Raw genomic sequence first — 12,378 nt, 5'->3', positions numbered from 1 at the left:
ACATTCCTCAGGCACTCCTGGCTGCCCTAAAGGACAAAGAAACAGTCCTTACTACCTACAGCCCATTGACAAATCCTTGAAACAGGCATGGTGACATTCCTCTAGGAACTCAGCTGCCTGGATGTTAATACTTTGCTAAGGGCAAAAGGCAGTCCTAGCCTGACCCCCTCCCCTCCATCAAGATCCTGTAAGTCTACTTTAACGTATAAAAATTCCTCTGGAAACTTCCTTTATCTCTAACCCCCCCCCCCCAAGATACGTGTTGGCAATCATCCCCCAAGCATATGGCCCACCGATATACATCTGAAGGATCTCATGACTCAGGTTTTATTAGACGGTAATAAATGACCTTTTCCCAACAACAGTTAGCCCCCCTCAAGGTCCTGGAAACCTTGCTTCCAAAATTCCTTAGAGACTTACGCTATCCCTAACTCCCTCCCAACTTGAGGGTGATGAGGGAACAGAAGGCAAGTTGAGGACAAAGCAGAAACTGACGCCCTGCAAACCACCACCACCACCCCCCGCCGCCCCGCTGCCATGGGATGTACGTGACATTCCTCAGGCACCCCTGGCTGCCCAAAAGCTAAGGAGAAGAAAAGCAAGTGGTTAACTTACGGAGATCACAGTCCTGCGAGACCTGAGTCTCCCTCAGTTTACACATGTCCTAGTGATTTACAAGGAAGCAGCTTTCTCATCAATAGCCTAACTTCCAGAGACCCATAATTCAGTTTCCTGGAGCCCTAACATTACCATCCCCTCCATACAATTGAGGGAGGCTGAGGCAGAAGGAAATGTAAATAAAATGGAATTTCTTTCAAACCTGAAGCCCATTGACAAGGACTTGTGATCATTCCTCCGGGAGACTCCCAACTGTCTTCATGTTAGTGCCTCATTAGAGGGAGGGATAGCCTTAACTTGACAATGGCAAGGCCTCCAATATCCTGTGAGTATTCTTTAACATAGGAAAGTGCTTTCTCAACCTCCTTTTTCCTCACCTCCCCCAACCCCATAGTATATAATCAGCCACCCCTCACAACCCGGGGCAGCAGCTCTTTCTCAGCTTTAATAAACCACCATTTTGCACCAAAGATGTCCAAAAATTTTTCTTGGTCTTCGGCTCCGGACTCCAACTCACTGAACCTCACCTATATTCCAAAACCACATCACTTCCTTTATCCCTAACCCCTAAGATACATGTTGGCAATCATCCTCCAAGCATATGGCCCACTGATAAACATCTGCAAAGTCTCCTGACTGAGACTCTTACGAAACAATAATAAATAACCTTTTCCTAACAATAGCTAGCCCCCTCGGGATCCTGGAAACCTTGTTTCCAAAATACCTTGGAGGCTTGTGCTGTCCCTAATCCCCTCCCAACTTGAAAGTATATAATCAGTCACTGGTCACAACCCCAGTGCAGCTCTTTCTGCCCACAGGTCCCCCCTCCATGCTTTAATAAAACCACCTTTTTGCACCAAAGACATCTCGGGAATTCTTTCTTGGCCATTAGATCCAAATCCCAACATTTTCTACATCAGATAGGATCGTGGGGATATGCATTAGAGGGAGGTGTGGATGACTCCCAGGTGAGCTTGGTTAAGTAGGTGGATGTGTCATTCACTAATACATAAGAACAGAGGAGGAAAGGCCCGGCAGGAGACACGGGAAGGGTGTAAAATCATGAGCATGGTTTGGGGCAGGATGTGCTGAAGGCTTGTCCAAAACATGTACTTGGGTATGTTCAACAGATAGCTCAACATGTGGGCCTGGGTCTCAGACAAGAGTTTGTATTATCTTCCAATCCGATTGTCATTAGAATAACCTACGTTATCTATTTTTGGATACATGTATATATGTAAAATAAAATTGTTGATGTTATTTAGAATTTTTGTCTGATTAGTCTTTTAGTTTCTCATAAAGATATATTAAAAATCCTACATTATGATTCAGATTGCCAACTGGTCCAGTTTCGTCAGGATTCTGTTTGCTTATCTGTAACTGAATCTAGGCTCTTTCTGCGGGCTGCAGGACAGGCCCCTATGTCACGAGGCAAGATGAGGGGGCAGGGAAAACAACTTTATTCAGAAAGCCAGCAAACCAAGGAATGGCAGACTATTGTCCTAGAGACTCATCTCCCCTCAGCATGAACTTGGAGCTTCTCTTATGTTCGGCAGAAGGGAGAAGTGGGAGGGGTTTGGAGTCAAAAGGTGACAGACATGTGTAACACCCAAGGAAGGTCATGTCACTTCTCTGTCCTTGGCCAGTTGACCTTTTGTACAGGAATCTGATCATGCTGTTCCTGTAAATCGTAAACATAGTATAGTCATTTCTGTACATCCTTCCTTATCTCCTTGAGTGGGGTAGGTTTTGGGAAAAGACCAGTTTTTGCCACTCTTAGCTGTAACAAGCCTACCTGCAGAGCTAAACAAAAGTTTCCCAGCAATAGGTCACAGCAGCAAGCAATATGGAGTCAGACATGCTAAGTTTCTCCCTGTTACATATCTTAGGGCTATGTGGTTAGGGACATATACATTTGGGACTATTTTGCATTCCTCTGGATTATTTGTTTTGTTATGATGTAATGTGACCCATCATCCTTGTTAATGCATTTTTTCAGCCTTGAATTCTATTTTATTAACTTTTTTCAATGTTTTTTATTAAGTTCAATTAGCCAACATATAATACAATCATTATTTTTTGCTATAATGTGCAATGATTCATTATCTGCTTACAACACCGAGTGCTCATCACATCACGTGCCCTCCTTAATATCCATCCCCCGATTACCCCATCCCCCCACCCCCTCCCTTCTGCAACCCTCGGTTTGTTTCCCCAAGTCCAGAGTCTCTCATGGTTTGTCTCCCTCTCTGATTGCTTCCCCTTCAGTTTTCCCTCCCTTCCTCTATGGTCTTCTGCACTATTCCTTATATTCCACATATGAGTGAAACCATGTGATAATCCTTTTGAATTCTATTTTGTCTGAAAGTAATACAGATACATTTCCTTCTTTTACCATTTGTTCAGCATGGCTATCTGCATCCTGTATTTGGGTTTATGTGTAGGATCTTATTTTGTGATTTCCATTTATTGCCTTTTTTCTTAGTTTTTTTCCCCCACTCTTTGGTCTCATAAGCTAGGAGATGAAAGTGTAGGAGGAAACTTTGAGCAGGACAAGATGCCTCTAGAGATAGGAAAATATAAGGTAAGCGAATATACAGGCATTAATATATTTCCCTACTTGTGTTCCCGGAAATAGATAATATTATTCACTAGGATGACTATAGGGCATTCACTCAGTCCGTTAAAGTTGGTATTGACAAAGATATAATGGGAAGAGAAAAAAGCATGTCTAATAGGATGATGGAAAAGTTCTGGAGATGGTTGGGGGTGATGGTTGTACAACAACGTGAATGTATTTAATTCACTGAACTGTACAGTTAAAAGTGGTTAAAGTGTAAATCTTATGTATATTTTACCACAATAAAAAAAAATCTAAGTTTATTATGACAGTATACCTGTAACAAAAGTCCCCAGTGACCTACTATTTGGTCCTATTGTAGAACGGTAATAAATTGGTATCATAGCAAACAGGACACCTAGAAGCTGGAAGTCTCTTTGGGTAAATATGTGCATAGCTTCCATGTCTAACAATATGGCTATGACTACCATGAGTCTATTGACCAAGTGACGGGCTGCTCGAGCAGGAAAATGATTACATTAAATGAATGAATGAATGAATAAATAAATCAGAATATGATGACATTTACAAAGTCACATATCTACTCCCACTTTATTATTAGAAATATCTTCTATATTGAGCATCTTTAATGAACAGTCACCTAGAGCATGAATAGTCTCACATTAGGGATTCACGTATGGAACAAATTACTCCTCAGCAACGATTATGTAGCATAATGAAATTCCATTTACATTTCCCTTCTCTAAAACTTGTTCTCACCAATTTTCTAACCTTACTTATTCCACTACGCTTGCAATACAGGCAGGCCATTACAACTGTCCACAAATCAATCAATTAGGCTATCTTCTGAAGTGGGCAAGGATGGCTATTTCCTCAAGTTCTGCCCACGGAGAAAATTTCCATTCCTCACTGTCGTTCAGGGCACAGGAGCTGTCAACATCTAAGCAGTTCATCTCCAGTTGTCCTAAAACACTAATCATGGAAGGATTGTGCAAACCAGACAATTTTTTCACCATTAGTCATCTGGTCTTTGGGAATTCCTGAAGAAGCCATAAGTGTGGATTTCAAATTCTGTGACAACACAACAAAAAGAGTGTATTTCATGGGCTGAGGGTGTGATTTGCTTGCTCATAAAATGTACTTATGCCTTTGGGGTCATCTCATACTCATCTCATAATGTACATTCCTTCCTTATTTTGATGGACTGCTAATGGGTTCACTGGGTCCTCCAGGCTTTTCTCAAGGATCTTACCTTCATAGGATTTTACTAGACAAAGCAGGGAGTTAATGACCCTTGCTGTTTTCTACTCCGTAACATTTTCACTTTGTGTTTTAGACCCCACACACTGAAATGGAACATTTTATCCTCTCCCTGGAGACCTGTACTTCAGGACACTCATTCTCATGCTTGCACAGGACCATACAGAAACTTCAGGAACCCGACATTTAAATAATAGTGTCATCAGATAGCCCCCTTCTGAACACACAGGGTAAGAATTCAAGGCATTCAACACTCTGGAACACATTTATTTCTCCAGCATAGCCTAGGGCCTCTCCCACTCAGCCATCACCACTCAGCCTCGTCCTATAATAGAGATAAGGAGTTGATGACCTGAAGAAGCGAAGATGTTGACCCTTTTGAACACATGAAACGACCACCTTCAGATTCTGTTTACTCTAACCTCGGGCCCTAACCTTTCTCCACACTGTGGAGAATGTACTCCAGCCAACACCAGACACTTAGCCTCTACTCATTGACTAGGTTTCGAGTCCTTAATACAGTTTCATTATAAAAGCCTTAAAAAGGGCATCATGTCTCATTTGGGTCCCCCTAACAATGCATGACCTAGCACAGCAGAGAAACAAAGCAATGGTATATGGATCACATTATCAGCCCAACACAGGACCGTGATTAACACAACAGAACACAAATATGCAAAACAATTTAGAGGTCATCAGAAATTTTTAAATATGAGGTTTTTTCATATAGAGTGTCCCACCCATACCCATATCGAGGTTACTTGGATTTATTGCCACATAGAATTTATATTATTAATCCTATGGAGATGTGGAGTCATAATACATAACAGAACTGAAACAGTTATACATACAAGCTGGACCTTTTTTTTTTAAGTAAGCTCTATGCCTAATGTGGGGTTTGAACTCATGACCCCAAAATCAACAATCACGTGCTACGAGCCAGCCAGGCTCACACCAACTGAGCCAGCCAGGCACCCCTAAGCTGGCCTCTTTTAAATACCTTCTCATTCTTCTCATTTTGTATTTGCTCTTATTTGAGCAAATACAAAATAATCATTGACTTCCTCAGCAAAAAGAAAATATCTCAGTGCAATAAGAGAATAAAATTAAGATTTGTTCAATATGAACCAAAATCCAGATCAAAAGCCTAAATTTCCTGACTCTTACCTAAATATTCACAACTCCCAATCCTCCCATTCCTGAGTTGTTCCTGCCCACGCTCACAGGAAGGAAAGGACGCCGGCTCTGAGAGTCCAACAGGTGGAGGGACAGTTCTGTGAAGAAAAATTAGGATGCCATTACCAGAGGCATGTAATGGGAGGATATAATGCTGAGCAGACAAAACCAAAAATACTCACTACATTCCACCCCTTGACTCTTCAATCCATGTGTGCTGCTTTTCCATTCCAATAGAAGCATGATTTAGAGCTTGTTCAGGCAGCTGCTTTCCCAAATGAGGATGATGCCCTGGGAGGAAATGAAGCTGGAACCCCACATCAGAAGTCTGGTTTTATAGGAAAACTGTGATGTCAGTGGCGCAGCCTGTCTGCCACTGTACCGTAGAGCTGAGAGAACGCGTGCTTCATCTTCAGGACGCTGAAGGAGATGAATGGGCTTCAGAGTGAATGCGGCAGCTAAAAAAAGTGCCTTCATTTTTTGGACCTACGTATTTAGCTGCTTTAGAATGCAGCTGTTTCCTTCTTTAGTATCCAATATAAGAGGGCTGCAATCACGACACAATATTCAAGGGTGAAATCTTGTTTCTGTCGCTCCCATTCTTTTTCACTTAGAAGCATAATAAAGTTGTATTTCAAATATCTGAAAGAAGGAAAGAGAGAAAGAAAGTGAGAGGAAGAGAAGGACAAGGGAGGGAGGGAGAGAGGAACGAAGGAAAGAGGGAAGGAAGGAAAGAGGGAAGGAAGGAAAGAAGGAAGAAGGAAGGAAGGAAGGAAGGAAGGAAGGAAGGAAGGAAGGAAGGAAGGAAATACCATGATACTAAGTTAGGATCCAGACACAAAAGGCCCCAGATTGTATGATTCTGTTTATGCGAAATATACAGAAAAAAGCAAATTTACAGAGACAGAAAGATTAGTGATTGCCAGGTGTTGGAACAACGGGGTACAGAGTTTCCTTTTGGGGTGATGAAAATGTTCTGGAATTAGATAAGGGTGACAGTTGTGCCATTTTGTGAATATATTAAAACCCACTTTAAATTTGTGAATTTTTGAGTATGTAAATTATATCTCAATTAAAAAAAAAAAAACAGTGCAGGGATGCCTGGGTGGCTCGGACAGCTAAGTAGTTAAGCATCTGCCTTTGGCTCAGATCGTGATCCAGGGTCCTGGAATCAAGTTCCACATTGCGCTCCTTGCTCAGCAGGGAGCCTGCTTCTCCCTCTGCCTGCAGCTCCCCCTGCTTGTGCTCACTCTCTCCTTCTCTGTGACAAATGAATAAATAAAATCTGAAAGAAAAAAAAACGGTGCAGTGCTGGTACAGAAATAGAAAAACATTCATAGATACATCAAATAGAAAATCCAGAAATAGATCCAAGTATAATTGAGAATATGATGAAGTTAACATTTCAAATCAAGGGAAATTTGACATATTCTTCAATAAATGATAGGACAATTTGTTATTCATTTGATATGAGAGTCAAATTAGATCTCTAACCCACATCACATAACAAAAATAAATGTCAAATATATTAAGTTTGTAAATATTTTTTTAAAATGATAAACTAATAGAATATTTTTAAAAACATTTTTCTAGATTTGGGCTAATGGAGGACTTTCTAAGAAAACTCAGAAACCCTTAAATTTGTTTGTTTTGTTTTGTTTTGTTAAGATTTTATTTATTTATTTGAGAGAGAGAGAGCACAAGCAGGCAGAACAGCAGGCAGAGAGAGAGGGAGAAGCAGGCTGAGCAGAAAGCCAGACATGGGGCTCAATCCCAGGACCCTGAGATCATGACCTGAGCTGAAGGCAGCTGCTTAACCAACTGAGCTACCCAGGCACCCCCCGAAATTTGTTTGTTTATGAATGACAGATTTAATTATATAACTATTAAAAGTACATGATTGAAGAAACCACAACAGGATAAGAGGGAAAATAATGCACTGGGAGAAAATATTTGCAGCAAATATAACTACTAAGACTCATAATTTATGAGGTGCCTGGGTGGCGCAGTCAGTTCAGCGTCTGCCTTTAGCTCAGGTCATGATCCCAGAGTCCTGGGATTGAGCCCCACATCAGGCTCTCTGCTCAGAGAGGAGCCTGCTTCTCCTTCTCCCTCTGCTGCTCCCCCTGCTTGCTCTTGCTCTCTCTTTCTCTCTCTCTTTCTTTGTCAAATAAATAAATTTTTTAAAATAAAATAATTTTTCAAGACTCATACTTTATAAAATGTGCTTGTAAATCAGTAAGAAAAAAAGATATCCCAAAATAAAAATTACCAAAACTTGAGAAAGAGGAAATTCAAAATGTCAATAATTCATCTCATCCCCACTAGCAGCCAGGGAAATCTAAATTAAAACAATAATAGCCTGCCATTTTTCACTCGTTAGATTTACCAAAAAAATAAGTGTTATCAAGGCTATGGTGAATTGGGTATTATCTACTAAATTTTTAAATGTATATGCTTTTGACCCAGAAGCCCACCTCTAAAAATTTATGCCATAGAAATAATTATACATAAAGACCCATGTACAAGAATATTCACTACAGCATTATTTGTAATTAAATACCAAAAACAACACAACTGGTCATTAATACAAAAAAAGCGAAATAAATTATGATACATTGATGTAATCCATGTAGCTATTTAAGAGACTCAGCATATAATGTTAAGAGATAAAACCAAGTCCCAGATCCACCTGCACAGCATGATTTCAATTATGTCTTTAGTTTTTTTAAACTAACATGGACGTTCTCTTAATGAAACCCACTTAATGAATAATTGGCACTCCACTTCCTATATGAAATATACTGGCTGATTCGTTCTCACCTTGCGAGACATGCGTGGGTAGTAGATAGGTAAGACATAATTTGCCCTCAAAAAGATGATTCTAGCTTTTTTTTTTTAAGATTTTATTTATTTATTGGCAGAGAGAAAGAGGGAGCATGAGCACAAGCAGGGGGAAGAGGGAGAGGGAGAAGCAGACTCCCCGCTGAGCAGGGAGCCCAATGCAGGACTAGATCCCAGAACCCTGGGATCATGACCTGAGCCAAAGGAAGACGCTTAACCGACTGAGCCACACAAGCGCTCCAAAAAGATGATTCTAGCTTTTAAAGGAGGAAAGAATACTACTGATACTTAGAGATAGGTTTCTAAACATAATAGGAAGATCTGTTCCTTTTCCTTTTCTGTAATTTTTAAATATTTTTACTAGAAGAGTTTAAAAGACACAGAAAATTGTTGGGGCGCCTGGGTGGCACAGCGGTTAAGCGTCTGCCTTAGGCTCAGGGCGTGATCCCGGCGTTATGGGATCGAGCCCCGTCAGGCTCCTCTGCTATGAGCCTGCTTCTTCCTCTCCCACTCCCCCTGCTTGTGTTCCCTCTCTCGCTGGCTGTCTCTATCTCCTGTTGAATAAATAATAAAATCTTTAAAAAAAAAAAAAAAGAAAGAAAGAAAATTGTCGACCAGTGTTTGGTAGAACTTACCGTATAATCATCTCACTTATAAAGTCAGCATTTACTTCAATTTCATGCATGTTTATTAATGAATTCAGGCATTCTGCTGTATATTGAGTCAGTTTGAGTAATTCCATTTTATGGAGATTTTTTATGCTTTTAACCATAAAAATGTACAAACTATTTCCTAGCAAACTTTGCATCTCCTCCATGTTTGAGTTCTATCCTTTTCACATCCCTAGTATTGAAAATGCTTATTTCTTCTCTTTCTTGGCCATTCTTGCCAAAGTTTTGTCTATTTTAATGATGCTTTTAAAGTACAAACTTTTAATGTTATTTGACAATTGTATTGTTTCTTTTTTCTAACTCATTAATGTCAACTGTTATCTTCATCAATATTTTGTCTACTTTCCTTATATTTATTTTGCTGTTTTTGTTCCATTTGCTTAGATTCAAGCCCACATTAACTTACTTCCGAATTTTTACATTCATCTATTAAAGTGCTGATAATAATTTATTTACAACTGTTCATTATAGAAACGTTGATGCCCTGAGCCAGGAGTAGGCATGACCCCTAGATATGAAGAAGAGAGGGGGAGCTCACCAGTAGAGCTGTGACAGACCATGACCTTGCAATGCTGCATGGTTGGGTACCCAAGCACTTAGTGTTCTGCTCACTAGGCTGATTCTGGACACAATAGAACCCTGCCCAGGCTTGGACCCTGGGGGGATGAAATCAGAGAGATAGGTTCAACTCCTCCCAAGAGAAGGAACTCCACCCCCAAGATATAATGTCAGCTCAGTCTAGGACTCTCCTATCTGCGGTCTGCAACACCATGAAGCCTGAATGGATCCTCTTTTCTTTGTGTCTCCTCATCTCGTCCATGCCCCCTCAGACGCTTTCAGGAATCCTGTTTCCTAGACATCTCAGGAAACAATTGTGTGAAAGTGGACACCTTGGACGTAAGGCAAAATAGGAAGGGCAGCCCAGGGGAACACTGTGAAGGCAAAGGTGGTCTAGGCAGCTTGGGTGACAAGCAGAAATGAAGTCTTGCTTTTACCTCAAACCATATGGCTCTAAAGCATCTGATTCCAGAAGTTTCATTCAATTCTGTCTATGGCTTGGAGAAGGAGGACAGAAAATAGAATCAGCTTAATTTTTTTCGAAGGGATTTCAGAGGAAGAGGAGTGGGGTTATGAAAATTGGATTAATGTCAGGAGTGTCCAGGAAACCCCTTGATTGGGGTGTGTGTGTGTGTGTGTGTGTGTGTGTGTGTGTGTGTGTGTTAGATGACCTTTAATTCTACTTAACACATATGTACGGGACCACTCTGCATTCCATGGATACAGGGAAGCAGGGACCATCATTCACACGCTTAGGGCACTCACATCTACTTATCATGACGAATATGTGTGAAATGCTCAAAGTAAACATGGCAAGTTCCCAGTTGTGGGCAAGGACTGTAGTTGGACTTGAGGAAGACTGACATTAAATCCTTCTTTGTCTCCAACGTGGCCATCATTGTTCCTGCTCTGACCACCCACTTCCATGGTCTCAGTGAGGCCAGGTGAGTCTGCATGGTAGGTAAAAAGGGGGGCTAGATGGGAGAGGACACAGACACTGGTGGAGGAAAGGAAGATCTCCTGCCAAATTAAGCATTTTAAGCCTTCAGGAGTAGGGGTGGACAGCCAAAGGCCTGTTGAGCTTGTGTGTTTGCAGAGACTCTGTAAAAGTTAAAGTAAAGGCTCTGACCTATGGCCTTGGGGGAGCAGATGACATGTTCACTTCCAATGCCATGAGAAAGCCTGTGGAGAGTTAAGAAATATATTTACTATGGGATATATTTAATATGAAATTCTGTAATAAGAGGGCAGAAGCCTCAGGTCTTTCTTGCTTTCAGCTCTAGGGTAGTTGAGCTACCTTATTGTCCTTCCCCAATTATTCTCTGAGTCACTGACCCAGGCCAGAGTCTAAATCATTGCCTCATATTACATATAGAGTGAAATTTACGCTGAAGGAACTCTCCCAATGAAAAAGTATCAAGTAGATTCACATGGGCTGATGGCCATCAGTCATCTGAGTCCATGAGGAAAAGAACGTCTACTTCACAGTAGAAAAGAAAACCTGACTCCAGGATTCTCATACCCAGAAATCTGCAACTATCCTCCGGTATTCGGCATCTGTAAGTCAGTTTACACCAGATTCTACTACAACACCTTGACATTTCTGTGTGAGCCCTTCGTCTTCTCTGGCTGTGGAGGCAACAGAAACAACTTTAAACAAAAATATATCTGTGAAAAATTTTGTATTCCTGAAAAGTAAGTCTCTCAGCTCCTCACCCCACCCCCAATGACACCAAATACCAGAAACCCTCGTTTTACAGGAAAAAGCAAATAAGAGGCCAGGGGAGACTGAGCAATGGGACAAGGGATGATACCTGGGTTGGGGACAACCAGTCACAGGCACAAATTTCAATCTCTCAGTCATTTCGTCCGAAAAAACTCTTTTGTAATTGTGAAAATGGAAGCCCAGAGAGGCTAATGACTTGCCAAGCTCATTCAGGAGTAGGACAGGGACCCAGACCCCTTAGCTCTCCACCAAGCATCTCACTACTACCATGATGGCCTCAGGTCTTTAAGATCTTATCCAACCCTTGTTGCTGCAGAATTAAAAGAGAAGCAGTGAGAGCTGGCAGAATAGTTCAGTATCTATTGTGAATGGCTACACAATAGGTCAGGCTCAAGAGCAGAGACCTCAATTTATTAATTTGTATATCCTTGGAGTATAGCACTATATTTGCTCACTAACATTTTATGGATGGATTATGGATCAGGAATTAAAAACAATCTGAAGTTCTGCTGAGATGTAAAGAACCCATGGATTCTACCAAAGACCGTAACAATCACTACATTTATTTATTAACAGAGAAAGAACTATTGGAAAAAAGAATGGTTAACATCACAGAAGGAAGAAACAAGGAACAAGGAATATTCTTTGTGCAAAAGCATGCCAAAATAATTCTGAATAAATAAATTGAACTATTATTGGAATATTTTCAAATTCAGAATTCTTGCTTAATTTCCTTGCCCAGATTTGCCTTTCATACTGATTAGATATATAAAACTTTAACTGAAAACTTCCTGTCTGCCAGACCTGGTCTAAATTCATTCATCTCTCGCCTCCTAGATTCTTCCAATGTAAACTACAGGTGACCCTCTCTGAAGGCACCAACCACGTAATGAGTCAGTTTGTATAAAGGCAATCATTGTTGATATCTCCTTGGTGTGACCTGC

Source organism: Ailuropoda melanoleuca, chromosome 13 (genome assembly GCF_002007445.2).
Source record: "Ailuropoda melanoleuca isolate Jingjing chromosome 13, ASM200744v2, whole genome shotgun sequence".
Taxonomy (NCBI): domain Eukaryota; kingdom Metazoa; phylum Chordata; class Mammalia; order Carnivora; family Ursidae; genus Ailuropoda; species Ailuropoda melanoleuca.
This window is presented reverse-complemented; position numbering follows the sequence as displayed.